Here is a 15,501-nt window from a genome sequence, read left to right as displayed (position 1 = left end):
AAGGCTCACATGGGGAGCCAAGGCTGGCCCGTGTCTGATCCAACAGACGAGTCACTCGAGTTTAGATTGCTGAAAAAAATATTGGTGGTGCACTGTGTACTCTGGCAAAAAGGTGCCAGAGTACATAGTGCATTGCAGTTTGGTGCACATGGGGCTGCACAGCCACAAGCTACTCAGATTACTGGTGCTAACCCCTGTCCACTGTGGAAAATGCCAACACTGGCACGTGAGCATGTATGTTATTATTATGTGTGTTTCAGCTAAATAAAACAGTTTAGGCAAAATTGTCAAGAGGTACTGACTTGTAATTTACAGCGGCACTCACTGAGAAAATCACACTTTTTATGCAGTATATCTGTGCAGCACCTTTAAGTGTTTTACATATAAAGTACATGCACAATTTTGGTAAGAAAAGCCCAAAATCAGATGATCCCCTTTGCACAAGCACTTGGGAGCAGTGGGAATAAAGACCTTGACTTTAGCAGGAAGAGACCTCCTGCTACACTCAGGGAGGTGCATTCACTTGCCAGTTGGGAGGTGAGGGGAAAGAGAAAACTGAAGAGAGAGGAACAAAACACAAACTATAAGAGAGAGAAGACAAAAGTTAACGGCATACAGTAGTGCATTTAAACACAAAGGGTGTGTAAAGGAAAGGAAATACGGAGGACATAATGAGAGGTCCCACAGCAGTCTTAGTACATAGCACATTCTTTAAGAGATGGTTCAGGGTCCTGATCCAGCCCTAACTATGAGCTTTATCAAAAAGGAAGATTTTATCCCTTAATCTTAAATGTAGAGATGATGTCTATCTCCTAAACCCAACATTAGAGCTGATTCCACCGGAGAGGAGTCGGATAACCGAAGGCTCTGTTTCTTAGCCTACCTGTGAAAGATTTTGGAACCCCAAATAAGCAATTGAGAGGAAAATGCACTGTTGGGTGCATAATATTAAAAGGTCTTCTAGATATGATGGGGCCATTCATCTCAGATTTGTTTGGGGAAAGGATTTTAAATTCAATTCTGGATTTAACACAGACCCAGTGAAGAGAAGTGAAAAGCTTTTATTACTCAAAGTAATAAACACATGAATTTGCTTTTTAACTTCACTCTGAAACAAGATGTTTCTGAAATTAGCCCAATTGGATTGATAAAAGTAGACTCCATGACTGATTTTTGTATGTGGGGAAGACTTCTCACACATGCCATCCTCGCTTCCAGACTTCCAATGGTAAGGAGTAAGGAGTTCATGATGCCGCATGTGACTGCTGGTGGTCCAGTCTGCATAAGTTTATGTGTGCCTTTCCCCACCCGTAGATTTAACTCCAGGATTATAACCCTCAGAATTTCATCCACAAAAATCCTACACTGGCAGTGGTTTGTTCAACTCTGGTTTCTGTTTTCTCCACTATTTCTGCCCAAAAATCATAGGGCTAAACAAGGACTGTTGTTGAGCGGGAGGCCGTGTAAGGACTGAAGAAGAACTGGACCATAGATTGGGTTACTCAGTAGCAGAAGCTTTGTAGCAAGATTGCAGTCATAATTGCTGTGGTCCATGCTATGGACCAAGCAGCATACTGCACTTGTGGTGTTGCAACATTTTGCTGACAACACAATTCCCCAGTTTTTCCTTTTAAACATCTGATGATTTAGTAGGAGTTAATACTTACGTTAGTAGGCTTGACTTGCGAATTCTGAATAGTCTTTAAGAGTAACACATTATGTGAACTAACACTTGTGTTGCATGGTGCTAATGAACCCAAAACCAATTTTGGATCATTTTTAAGAACCGACAGATACACATTTAAACAAAATGAAGAATGATCCCTCCAAAACTGGACTCCCAGAAGCATTTCCTGGTAAAGACATTTTTTGAGGTTGGTGGCAATGCATCATTCCTAAGCATCCTTGGATGAAAGTTGATGTACAGTCTTGGCTACTCATTGGTTTTCCCTTTTGACTTTCCCCCCCTCCTTCTTGACAGATCACTGTCCGTATCCGGGCCAGGATTCTGAGTGGAGCACGCTCTCATGTTCCAGATATTAAATTACTCATGAAAAATTTGCTCGGCCTTCAGGCTCCACTGCAGCTTGCTCTGAAACTTCCACTTAGCCCCCGAAACATCTCAGAGTGCAGGCTTGTGTCACCTCTCCAAGGAAGGTCAATTTTTTCAATTTAGAAACACCGCATTACAGGTCACTTCAGATTGCATTAGTGTCAGAGTTCTGCTCTTGTCACCTTTTGCTCCTCCATCCTGTCTTACTTCTCTTCCATGCGTTCAGACGGGTTTCCTAAAACAAGCAGTCTGAGAGGTTGAACATTGCATGATTCAGTAACAAGAAAAGGTCGGATCACTCACTCTGTGTGCACTTCACTGTACCAGAAAGTTCCATCAAGCCATGTTCCATCAAGTTAACCTTGAAGACATTTTAAAGACACAGATGCAGAGTTTGGAACTGTCTGGACAACAGTACAGCTAGACACTGTTCATACAGACTTGGTATGAGTCAGCCTTATACTTACAACATTAGTCATAGGATTAGCACACTGCCACAATATTTTCTCTTTTTATTTATGCAGAACAATCACAATGAACAATATAATTATAGCCTATCAATCAGCATTGAAACATAGCAATATAATTTGGAATATAATGCAACAATAAAGCTACTCATCCTCTGCAGACAGGCATCACTGTTCAGCTTTTTCCATAATATTAATCTAACTTTCACTTATGTACAGTGTATTATAGCATAGTATGGCTAATACAATGTGCAATATATACTTATAGGTATGGTTGTGCCTTTAGTTTTCACTAAGCTCTTATGTTTTCCATTTATTTTGTTTTATTTGATTGTATTTAGTTTAGATTTGTTTTGGTGATTAATGTGAAATGACTGTGATAACACTGATGTATTGATTTTATTTATTTAATATCTACCTATCTTTACAGTATCATTGACAAAACCCTTTAATTAAATTATAATAATTTAAGCAATTTATGATTGAGAAACTAAAACTTGTTAAACAACTGGTGTTTAACTATTTATTACCCAGTCATCCTTTTTCCAGGTGTTATCAAACACCTTGAAAAACTTGACAACAGAAATAAAACAACTGTTTTTTTTTTTTTTTCATATGTTCAAAAATAACTTATTGTCTGCATGACTTGCAAAATGTCAAAATGTGAGGAGCTTTACACATATAACTCTCCTATTAGTAAATGTATATGATTTACAAGAAAACAAAATTCCCCCCATATATTCTCGTGCTTCTCGTTTGGGAGACAACAAATTTTAAATCAGTAAAAAGGCATCTGTGTCATGGTTCTGGGTCGTGACCAAGCGTCCTGTGTTTTGGACTTTTTTGAGTTTGAGAATTGAGCTTATTTCTGGATGTTATGTTGGGTTTTCTTGTTTTGTTACTTTAGGGTCATTGGTTTATTTTCCCGTTCCCTTAGTCCTGTCTCTGTGTTTTATTCTTTAGTGACCTCCTCCTGTCTTCTTACACTCACCTTTAAGTTTTATCTTGAGCATCTTCCATGTTAGGTCTGTCATGTTTCCACGTTTGTTATTCTCTGTGTCTCTCACCCTTTCTGCCGCCGTTTATGTCCCTCCCTCTCCCTCTTGCAGTGTCTCTCGCCCTCTCTCTGTCATCCCAGTCATGTCTCAGTGTTCTGTCTCCCTTACCTGTTTGTTCCCATGTTCTTCTTCGTGTTTTGTCCTTGTCTCCCCAGTCTCTCGTGTGTTCCCATGTTTGTTTATCCCCATCCTGGTGTCAAGCTTGTGTGTCCTTGTCTGAATCTCGGTGTGAGTGCTACTTACTGTTTTATTTTGTCAATCCCTCGTCTCATGTACATTGCATTCAGTTTTAATTCCCTGTTTCGCTATGTGCTAATTTGTCCCTGCTGTGTTCCCATGTGTTTCCTCTTCCCCGATCATCCCTCAGTCTATATATTGTCTCTGATTTCCCTGGTCCTTTATCAGAGGGTGTGTTACCAACCCCTGTGTCTCCATGTTCTTGTTAAGGTTTCCTCGTGTTTTCCCTGTTTTGGTTTTAATGATTAATTCCTCATTCAGTTTGGTTTTCTTATCTCTGTACTGTTTGCCAATCAGCCTACCCAATTTTGACAATCTGTTGTGTTTCTTAAGGAAATAATTCATCACATCATCCTGAAGGAGCAATATTTTCCTTTGTTAAGATATATTTAACTTAGTGTATCAGCCAAATTGAAATGACTGAAGGACAGAAGCAATGTAGGAAGTCAAGGAGGGAAAAGAGATAAGACAGTTGACTCTGACTAGATGCAGTCATGAGTCATAATTGTGTAGGCAGACATCAAGACCAGTGACCAGTTTCCACTAAAAGAAAGACTGAGTCCAAATAATAAGAGTAAGATTCACAAGTAATCCTCTCAATATGTTCAACTGAAATCAGAATGTACAATAATTTCACTGCTGAAATTATTGTGAATTTTCTGAATATTTACTGAATGTTTTCTGTTATTCATAACATACTTCCTCCAGTTCAGTTCATTCAGGTTTATTTATATAGTGCCAAATCACAACAGTTGCCTCAAGGTCTGTTATCCACCAAGGTAAAGACCCTGTAATATTGTTGAGGAAAAACCTACAAGCAATGAGTAAGCACTATGTGACAGTGGGAAAGAAAAACTCAGTTTTAAGAGGAAGAAACCTCAGGCAGGGGCATCTGTTTGCTGCGACTGGTTGAAGGCTGAAGTAGAGCACAGAGAGACAAGGCAGAACACAGAGTTAGGGTGAAAAAGCCAAGAGAAAAAACAAAAAACAAATAAGTCATGCTTCATTCTGGACCGCTGAACTGGTATAATTTTATTAACACCTGCAGGTGCTTTTCTTGAATATGTTGAGATGTCTAAAATTACATTCCATTTCCATTTATTTCTAACACTGTAACAGATCCATCACCAAAAAGAACATATAAACACTCTTCATACTGCAATAATTTGTCATATTTGGCTTTTTAAAAATAATTACAGCAATTCTGCTAAATATACACTGGTTTCCTTTACTTGGGTGCATATAAGATGCAGATAAGGCAATGAGAAGCAGATGTAAAGACTTGTCTGACTTCAGAATTCAGGCATTCCCATATGGCAGCTCAAGGTCTCACAGTGGAGCTGCGCCTTCATGTATGGATCTCAGCAAAAAGGTGAAAATCCAGTCACCCGTGATTATTACCAGCTCACTCATGAAATCGCAAACCACGGGGCAGTGAGTGAGTAGAGATGGTTCGAGATCAGACTGAGTTTGACCCGAATACATAAAGTGTAATCGAACAGAAATGCTATTTATGTTGCACATTTCATTACATTTTTCTTAACATGATTTAAACTGAAAAACAGAAAAAGATATGCATAAACATGGGGAAACATACATTAGACACAATAAATATAAGCAAAATATAGAACCTGAGGCAACAACAAAAAAAATGTCCATTAAATATGCAGCAAATATACCACACATAACATCTGCTTTATTAATGCATAAGTGAGTGCTAAGAAAATTCAGATGATCCAGACCATGAAACAACCCCAACTTAAACTAGGATTTAAAAGCTTAGTTCACAATGATGTATCTGTGTATGTGTGTGTGTTTTCTTGTGTCTGGAAACTCTTTGCAAAGGCACATATAACTACAAAGCCCATTTGATGATGGCCAGGCGCCCTATTCCAATATTCCAGGAACATTGTGTATGAATCATTCATATCATATCTGTGTTTCTGCTGCATGACCACCGGCATCTAACATCCACATCCAGAAAAAAGGCTTCCCCCACAGTTTCTCACACTGGTGATACTGAGGTCATCATGAATTACATATGTGTGCAGATATGGTACAAGAACTTTGGTAGGGGCATTATAATTCATTTAAACATTGTGAAATACCAACACGCAATTCCTGCGCCAACGGGCATTTCTCATTTCCCTTTGTGGGGTTTCCACAGCCCAGATTAGTAACGTTACATGTCCTAAATTTATGACAATAATCATATGCAAATAACACATTACTTCTTATTGAATTTTTAGATATCACAAGTGTTAAAAAATGCTTTTTATCCACATTCGGTGTTGACTACTTTAAATGACACTAGCTCTCACAAATACCAAATAACTGTTAACTCTGCTGTTGTAAAAAAAAAAAAAAAGTGTGTATTTTGGCTTAAAAAAAGATCAAAAAATATTTCAAGGTAACCTTTTACCAGCATTATATCTTTTAAATACTTAAAAAACCTTATTTTTAATACAATATTGCAGAAAAGACAATGACCTAGAAACTGACATTCACATTTATATTTTAATGTAGAAATACTGTGCATGTGATCATTTCTGTGATGTTGGACATATTACATGTTTGGTACATGTGTATATTGTTTAATAGACGTAATCAGCATGTGTAACAATGCAAAGCCGTCTTTTGCTGAATTGCTCTTTTACTGTATTGCATTTAGCCAACTCAACAGATCACTATGATGGTGCTTTTTATGCTTTGCTTATGCTCTCGATCTGTATGTGTTCCATAATGACGGACTAAATGTACATTTGTTTACATTCCTACTTAATGGGTCAGTTCATCAACTTGTCTTTTAAAGCAGCCATTGTTAGACAGCTAAGCTGACTGAAGCCTGAATATATACCAGCTTGCCAGTATAATTTATGACCTAAAAGTCAAGCCAGATTAGACCTGATTGGATCACTGGTGCCATATGTGACCTACAATCTGTGCCCCCGCTTGCACTGCAGGGCGGGAGGGTCAGTGATCTCCCTGGGCAAAGGTTGCCATGGGAACAACCTCTGGATGTTGCGTTCTGCTCTTTGTAGCCCTCACACATCTTAGGGCAGAATTATCCAGGATTTCTTTACGTCAGGCCTCTATTCTTCTGCTCTATTTCCTCACTCTGCTCTGTACTTTAGCCCTCTCTGTTCCCTCTCCAAATACAGACGTTTACATGCAGTGGCATTTGGACACTTGCGTGCATGCTTATACAACGCATAAATGTGTATGCCTAGACACTAATACACAGTGCAGCGCCACCACCCACATTTGAATGCGTCACTGTTTGTACTTATTCTTCATATAACCAGGACATGTTTGTGTATTGGCTTGTTAAATCAAGTACATGTCCAATTTGTTGTAATCACATACATTTTAAATTGTATGTTGCTTTTTATAGACTTCATAAGCATTAAATATAATTCCTATATATTTGGCAAGTTAACTCTGTTGAACATCTGAGGATCCTTAAAGCCTCCAGACAAATTCTGGTCTGGTCTGTGGTCAGCGATTTGTGCTAGACTGCAAAGAAAAATCTAGCCACAAGCTATTGGGTTTGGAAACCTACCACGTCTGTTCAAGCTGAAACTTTATGACTGACTGCATGAAAAGTTATGGCTGAATTCAACATGATGATCTGCAGGGGAACTGTTCACCACTGAATTTGGAGTTGCTCCGGGCCAACCTTAAAAGACAGCGATCATTGTTTATAGCATGAATTGAATAACAGTTTGTGAAATAGAATAATTTACCTCGAGCACTGACCTGCTACCACAGGCAGCAGGACAGTCCCTCATAGCCTGTTATAGTGGTCATTAGGTAAAAACTATAAAATGAAACAGGATAAGGGGGCCAGAGAAATGGTCCTTGAGTAAAATAAGCTTAATTTCTTATGTCTACTGAGATAAAATCAGAAGAAAATAAAACAGAGGCAGTAAAAATGATCTTGTTGCAAAGTCATTATATTGCAGAGAACACAGGAGAAAATATAATTGGGTCCCCCAGGAGATTCTGAGTTCCCCTCCTTCCTCTTAGGGTCTAGGTTAAATACAAAGGAAATACAGTAAAGAGGCAATATCTCTCAGAGCAGCAACCAAGTTAAATTAACCATTTTCATGTTTTCCGACAGGAAAAGCATCTATATCTAGATCCCCATGAAGTCATTACATGACTGTAGAATTTTTATTAGATATTCATTGAACTGTGCAAGCGTGAAAACCTACATTCGCCTTAGGAGGTCAGTCAGTTGTGTGAAATCACTAATGCGATATAAGGTATAAGATATAATGCTTTTAAATTAAATTCAGTCAAAAATAGTATTACAAAAGCTAAGAAGGACATTTATGTTACTACTGTGGTAAACTGAACTGCTACATTACTCTGGACAGTTGGTAAAACTTTTAATATGACCTTAATAACTCGGAACGATCCCGATAATCATACAATATGCTGGATATTTCCTCATAAAGACACAAGATGATGTGTAAGTATATACATCTCCTATTTATGCCGATTTACATACCAGGTTACCATAATCATGCAGTATGTAAACACCACTTTGAATTTTTTTAAAAATTAATAAGTTAAAACTCACTTTTCAGTCACTATGATTAATAAAGTTCTAGCTTCACCTGTATGTAACTATATAGCTTTCTGTGCAAGTGAAAAAACAGCTCGTTTTTCCTTTAGTGCATGGAGATAAAACAGATTACAGGCTCAGCACGTCAGCATGCTCTGTGTGCCATGAGAGAGGGCTTCTGCAATAAAGATGCGGCCAGAACAAAAGAAGAAATCAAGCGTCTGCCCTCAGTTGCCTTTTTTTAAATACAAACTTTCAGAATATCTTTATGACTGAAGTAATAAAATATTTTACACTCCAAAATGATAAAATTAATCCATATATAGTAAATATGTTACAGCGTCTCACTATCTTAGAAATTGTACATTATGTCATTAGTAGAGCTCGAAACGTCCACAGATAAATTTGTCATAAATTATTTTTGAGAATTTTTCCGTTTTTTTTTTCGATTTACATCACTCGGTTGCTGTTATGCACAGTAAACAACTAATATTTTATTTTCCTAATTAAAAAAGTTACTATTAATGATAATGGTGGTGCATCCATAACAGTAAAAAAAAAATGCTAATTGTGTTGTAATGCTTATAATAGTTAGAGTCAGTGATCAAATATTTGTCTTTTAAACTTCTTTCTAGAAATGATTCTTTGTAGATTCTTTGTAGAAATGTGAATATCACAATGTCTGCCTGCATATTTGTTCACATGCAGGAGCAAATATTCCTGCATTTGATATTCTAACTACATGCTGATGTGAGGGAACCACTGCTTCTTGTAAGGGTGTTACGGTAGTCCTAAAGACAAAAGAAAATTTGATACCGGGCCATTAACATGCAAAAAGCTGGCACATACCTTAGAGTTATTAGGGTAACGTCAGAGTTCAGAGATTTAGGAGAACACCAGTACTTTCTAATCCCACCTGGTTACTTATTTAAATGTTATTCACAGCAGATATGATCGCGAAATTCTGTTTGCCAAGCAGGTCAACACGGGTAGTGGTGGCTTTTAGAGGGCTTAACCATCAACTCTACACCAGTTCCAGTAAGCCATTTGAGTTGGGTCACGATGAAAGAGTCTGTCCCCACAAAAATGTCCAGCGTGACAGGGAAAGAAACAGGAATCCTCTTAGAAGCAATATCCTGTCGTGCACCTCCATCTGTTGTTCTGTGATGGCTGACAGTCTAGATGGAGAGAAAAGAGAAAAAGATAAGACATACAGTATTCTGGTTTTTATTTAAGCTTGCTCAGCTTGCAACATCCAAACTCAATAAAAAATGCTATATAAATAATGTAGTTGTGTAAATGTTATTTATTACGGATACATATTTTTTACATGTTGTGTGATAATTCCCATAACATATTCTCTCTGCTACATCATGCCACTCGTATGAGATGATAAATAAAACATATAATTTAGTGATTGAGACAACAACTACTCAAATGTACCCAGTACCACTTTTTTCACATATTTTACAAATACTCCCAAACCCCAAAGCATCAAGTTTAATACTAGTATATATTTGTATATACATGTAATCTTGTATTTATTTAAAGCTATCTGGAAGACAAACAAATTGACTGTCTGTACACCAAGAGAAGTGAGCGAAAAAAGGAGGAAATTTTTTCCTTCTTGACTTTTTCCTTCTTTACACTATGAAAATTTAAAGGTGTTATATAGAAGTCACTCTAACTAGGCAACAGTTATATGACCGCTGTACACTAAAGAAGTTACCTTTATTGTTTATTTTTTAAGTGAGACTTTATTTAAATATATTCCTTAAGAACAATTTTAGTTTTTCCTTAACAAATGGTGCAGATCTGCATGTGTATACAGCTCTATATACTGCTAATGGTCATTTCGAATAGTGTTTGAAGTCTGGACTCATCTGCAGTCAGACCTCGGCTATTTTTAGACAGTCCACAAAAAAATGTCAAGTTAGTAGAAGTGAAGATATAAGTGAAAGTATGCATCCTTAAATTTAGGAAAACGTTCTAGTTTGTTTCCGATACAACAAAACTATCCGCATTACAGGAGAATAACTCCAACACACACGGACTCCAACTTAGTATGTGTTATGGGAAAAATAAAATCTTTAGTTCCGAAATGCAAACCACAGTGTCAACAGCACGCAGCATCAATACACAGCAGCTGATTTATGTGAACGGTTCATATCAATTAGCAGAGAGCTTAGAGGGGACGTTAGCATCCAAAACCAAAGTCATGATTGATGACTGCCATTTTATCAAGGCATTCATTTCATCATGACTGTCAGCTGAATCACTTTTTACTGGGCCTCTGCTTTATAGCAATAGATCTAAGATTTATTATGATGATAAAAAGTGTTGTCTGCCCTCTGACAGGCGTACACCATTCAAGCACATTTCCATCTGACTATAAGCCAGTGGACCAACATAAACCAGACTTCAGCCTTCACTCTCACCCCAAAACTCAACTCAGTTGTTGGAAATAGTGTGATTTGATTTTAAAAAGTTTAAAAATAATAAAGAAAAGCCTTCTATCAGGTCCCGGCAGTGTACTAGTGAAAGTTATACAGTTTCTGTAAAGTTCACTTAACGAGAAAGTAAATTAAACCCTGCCAAGGCTTTTGGTCTATTTAATTAAAGCTGGAGCAACTTAGCCGGATTGAATTAAATTTTTGGCAGGGGTAAACCAATACGCTGGGAAGGTGGTGGCGGGTGGTAGGAGTGCAGTGGGGTGGAGGAGACTATTCATGAAAGATAAGCAATAAGACTATCTTTTTTTCAACTCCACTGAACAAATACTTTCTTTTCAAAACAACTACGATATATTTAGATCCTCTGTGGCTTTGTTATTTCTTTTTTCTTTTTTTACAAAACAACAAAAATTGTCTTCACTGCTCAGTCAATTTAAAAAATAAAAACATTTAAAATCCTGAACGATCCACATTATTTTTGGTTTCTCTGCTTGTCAGAGTTCATTCCAGCCAACTCTACACCGCCTGCCCTTGTCTTAACTAAGGTTAATCCACATGCAAAAGGTCTCCCGAGATTAGAGGAGTTCGCAGCTTTTTCTCAGCACAGGGTCAGGGATCACACACCAACTTTTATGGAGAGCTGGCCATTTTATTTCCTTGGTCCTTATCCAGCTGCTAACGCTGACTGGGTGCAGTACTTCCCTGTAAGCCCTTTAAGACTCAAGGTGAAATCGATTCCAGTCCAGTGTGGCCGTTTTGAATGAGCCTAAGCGCAAGCTAAATATTCCAAAGGATAAAAACAGCTTATGAATTGCAGAAACTCATTCTCACCCCCATGAAGTTTATTTCATTTTCACCAATGAAAAATAGCATGTGTTTAAACATTAACGGGTTCTGTGATAGACTGAGGTTTTTAAGCTAAAAATCTTTCTTTCGTAAAAATATACAGTAAAATTAGATTATTATTATCATATGTCAACAAAACAAAGTCAATGCCAATAATTGAAATTTGACTGAAAACATTGTGATTTAAAATGGAACTAAATGAACTTAAAACACAAATAACAAACAAATCTTTATTTTTATTCAAGAGGTTGTTTGGATATTTAGTGTAATTAATCATGCAAGTGAGGTTTGAATTTCTCATTTCAAAAAATCTTGTTTTTAGACCCTGAGACATTTTTTTTTAAATTTATGAGTCAAATTATCACAAGAGCAAAATTTTAAAACTGTATTTACAATAGAAGCTGCACTTTAAGGCAAGTGTGAAAAAAGGTTGAACTAGACTCAACTCACATTATTACCCCGAGACACTTTTTTGATATACATTTGCAGTGTATTCAGTAACAAGGCATTTGTCAATGGTGTGAGCTTTTAAACTCTAGGTGGCAGTGTCGATGCAATGACGTTTCATATCATTGGAAAAGACATCCACTACTGCTGGCCAAAAATGTAATATATTCTTTTGTTCTGTTATTCTGTATGAATTTAATTTTTCTATATTATGACCTTTAAAACATTTTAATTCCTTTAATCCCTTCCTTATAAATGTATACACAAAATATGAATGTCTGCATATCGTGTTTCTAAATCTGAGATCCCTCATATGAATATTATTTACATTCTCATCAATATACATAATTCTATTGAATTAATCAATATGAACATATTGTTCACAGTCAGTATGTATATTTAATTTTGAAAAATAACACATAAAAAGCACAGTACATTTTGATGAATATAAGAAATTGCCAAAAAAGAAAAAATATATGAACATTTACAAATGAAAGTGAAACGTTCTCGTAGTTTTAAGTAAAATTAGAAAATTAAAATAAAATAAAAAAGTTAAACTTTTTTACTTAAAGTCCTGTTAATTATTTACTATATATATAAATGCAACTGTTAATGTCATACAAACGATGCTCAGAAATCTATATTTAAATTACAGTTTGTTACACTCTATATTAAATATTATTTAACCCTGGACTTTCTATTTCTATAACCGTATTGATAACAAATTTTATATTAAATGAAGAAAGGAATAGTTATTTGGTGATATTAAATAGGTAACAAATGCCTAAAAAGCACAATCACATATAAGAATAAAGTAAAATATTAGTGTTAAAATAACTCAGTGAATTCTATAGGAAACCTTTTATATTAATAAATAAAAATATGTTTCAAGTTCATACAAATAATGTTAAGCAATGCCAAAATATCATTGTGATGAATATTTATTTGTTAAAAACACACAAATTGCCCACACATATTATGTATTCAGTGGCTGCACCTTAGCAAGCTGAAGGAACTTCAAATGAATTTCTCAGTGCACCTTTTATGCATTGTTAAGAGAATATTTGTACATAACTTGTTGTATATGAGTTATACTGTAGCTTGTATTTAATATCATCTGCTGTGGTCAGTGTTGTTTTAGCTGTAGCACTCTATGTTGTGTTTTTGTTGATAACAGAGTTGCAAACAACCATAAGAGTATTTCTGGCTAATGTTAAACCTCTGCTCTGCATTACAATATATTACAGAGATTGTAGTCATCATAACATAGCGTGGAAGAGAGATCTCTGTGTAATATTAGAGAAGTATTAATATCATTCCTTCAGCATCTTTCACTTCTTTCCTGGCTTAAGTCAATATCGAGCTTGTATGGAATTCATTATAGTAAGGAAAAGCTGCTTTCTTGGTGCCTTGCCGTTGTGTTCCATCTGTTTTGTAGTCACCTGAACATGATCTGAAGTCAGCCAGTCAAGTGACCTGGAATCAATATAGTTGAGCTCAGTGGAGGCAAATAAATCAGCCTGGCTCATTTAACCCATGAGAGTCCTGCTGCATAGCTGCAGGATTGTGGAATGTAATAAAAAAGGTATGTTTGATGACAAACAATTTATTATAAATTCTTGTTCCTCAGCCAGCTTTAGTAACTTCATACTTAGTATCTAGGACAAATCCTCCTCTTCATGCATGTTTACTTTGGACTGGAAAATGTCATGAGGACATCTGCAAGCCCGCTTTTGTCTGTCCCACAATGTTTGGTACTTTCTTTATACAAAAAGCAAATTAAAATTTTACATTTTGTTGCGTGGCTTTCTCTCTCTCTGAATGCATTTCAGTGTATATTGTTGCGTTGCTTTTAAAGCAAAGCGAGCATTTTTTAACTTTTCTGTCATTTCTGCAGCTGTTTTAATGTATCGCTGTCAGTCCCCATGCCTGTCATTGTGTCATATAAAACCAGTCTGTGTTTTAGTTTTTACACAGTATCTACAAAGACAATGGAATTTTACTACCAGCTCCTAGAACAGGAAATAAGTTTTACACTACTCTCAAGAAATTTTAAAAAATTTAACTATATCTCACAAGATGCTCAATAAATTTTGACTTGGTGCCAACTATCACTGGCAACTCGGACCTGCTTGGCAAAGCGTAATCCCATTAAAACAGCAGAAAATTCATGAAAGTTGAAGGCAGTATGATTTTTGATATGTGTATTTATTTTATGTATAGCATTTTTATTGATAAATGGCAATGATTGCCAGGAACAGAGCTGCCAGATTCTGTTGTGCCAACTTAAATCAATTTAGTGCAAACACAGCTCAAAGTTAATAATTGTGGAAGATTAATTGTGTCATAATTTTGAAGTACTGAAACACTGAGCCAGCATCACATCAGCTGATTATCGTTTTATGATGATTTACATCATCTGATTTTTAAATGATTGGAGTCACATTTTATTATACATATTTGCCTCTTTGGCAAGTTTTTTAAAGACTACTGTATGTTCATATGACATGTTCAAATCAAATAATTAATTTTACATAAAGTATGAAAGAGATTAACACACACACACATATATATTTTCCTTAACAAAGGGAGGGAAAGTATTATAAAGTTTTTAAAACACTTACTCAAATGGTACTACTCATAACTTGGATTTCTCTTACTTTTATTACATCGTTACATTGATTAATATAAATAACTTTTTTTTTTTTAAATCTGGAAACGCAAAAAACGAACTATAATTGCACTCAATGCGAGCATTTCCTTGTAATTAAAATATTACTAATGCTTACACGGTGAACTAACATTATGAGTCACTTTTCGCTGAAACCGCCTGAAGTACAAGGTTGTGGAAAACATTTGAACGCAATCAAACGTGTTGGAAAGAAAATATATTAAAAAAGAGAAAATGATAATGTTAAACTTACTTTTCATTTTTCTCTCCTGTTGGTCACCTGTTCCAGCGTCAAAAAGCTGCAGTGAAGCTGTTCTTACTTCCCTATAAGAGCCTCGAAGTGTACCCCAAATACATATTCAAGCTTTGCCTGATAAAGCAAAAACGACTATTTCCACTTCGAGCAGCGTGGCAGTGAAAATAAGTTGCTCCATCTTTTATAAATGCCCCACATGCTCCACAAAAAACTTAATTATCGCTAGGTAAGGTACTGTGGACCGTCCTTCTGTCTATGACTGACAGCCGGGTAAATTGAAGTAGATTTGACGGGGATGAACAAACGTGTCGATGAGCGTTTACAATGACCAAACTACAAATTTGAATGTTTTAACCTTGATTATTTGCATTGCTGTTTCTAGAGTATATAGCACTTACTGGACTAATATTTCCCTGAAAGACAGAGCCGTGTTTCTATGT

General features: G+C 36.1%; 1 long non-coding RNA gene across 1 annotated transcript; it reads right to left on the bottom strand.

The window, feature by feature from the left end:
* Window positions 1-4,817: 4,817 nt before the first annotated feature.
* LOC120440159 lies at window positions 4,818-15,460 on the bottom strand. The gene is made up of 2 exons (XR_005613026.1): window positions 15,059-15,460; window positions 4,818-9,566 (listed from the first exon to the last, which is right to left on the bottom strand). It is a non-coding gene; the product is annotated as an uncharacterized LOC120440159 (long non-coding RNA).
* Between the last annotated feature and the right edge of the window lie 41 nt (window positions 15,461-15,501).

This window comes from Oreochromis aureus, linkage group 5 (genome assembly GCF_013358895.1).
Source record: "Oreochromis aureus strain Israel breed Guangdong linkage group 5, ZZ_aureus, whole genome shotgun sequence".
Classification (NCBI taxonomy): domain Eukaryota; kingdom Metazoa; phylum Chordata; class Actinopteri; order Cichliformes; family Cichlidae; genus Oreochromis; species Oreochromis aureus.
Note: the sequence above shows the minus strand (reverse complement) of the source record. Positions and strands in the feature narration are given on the sequence as shown.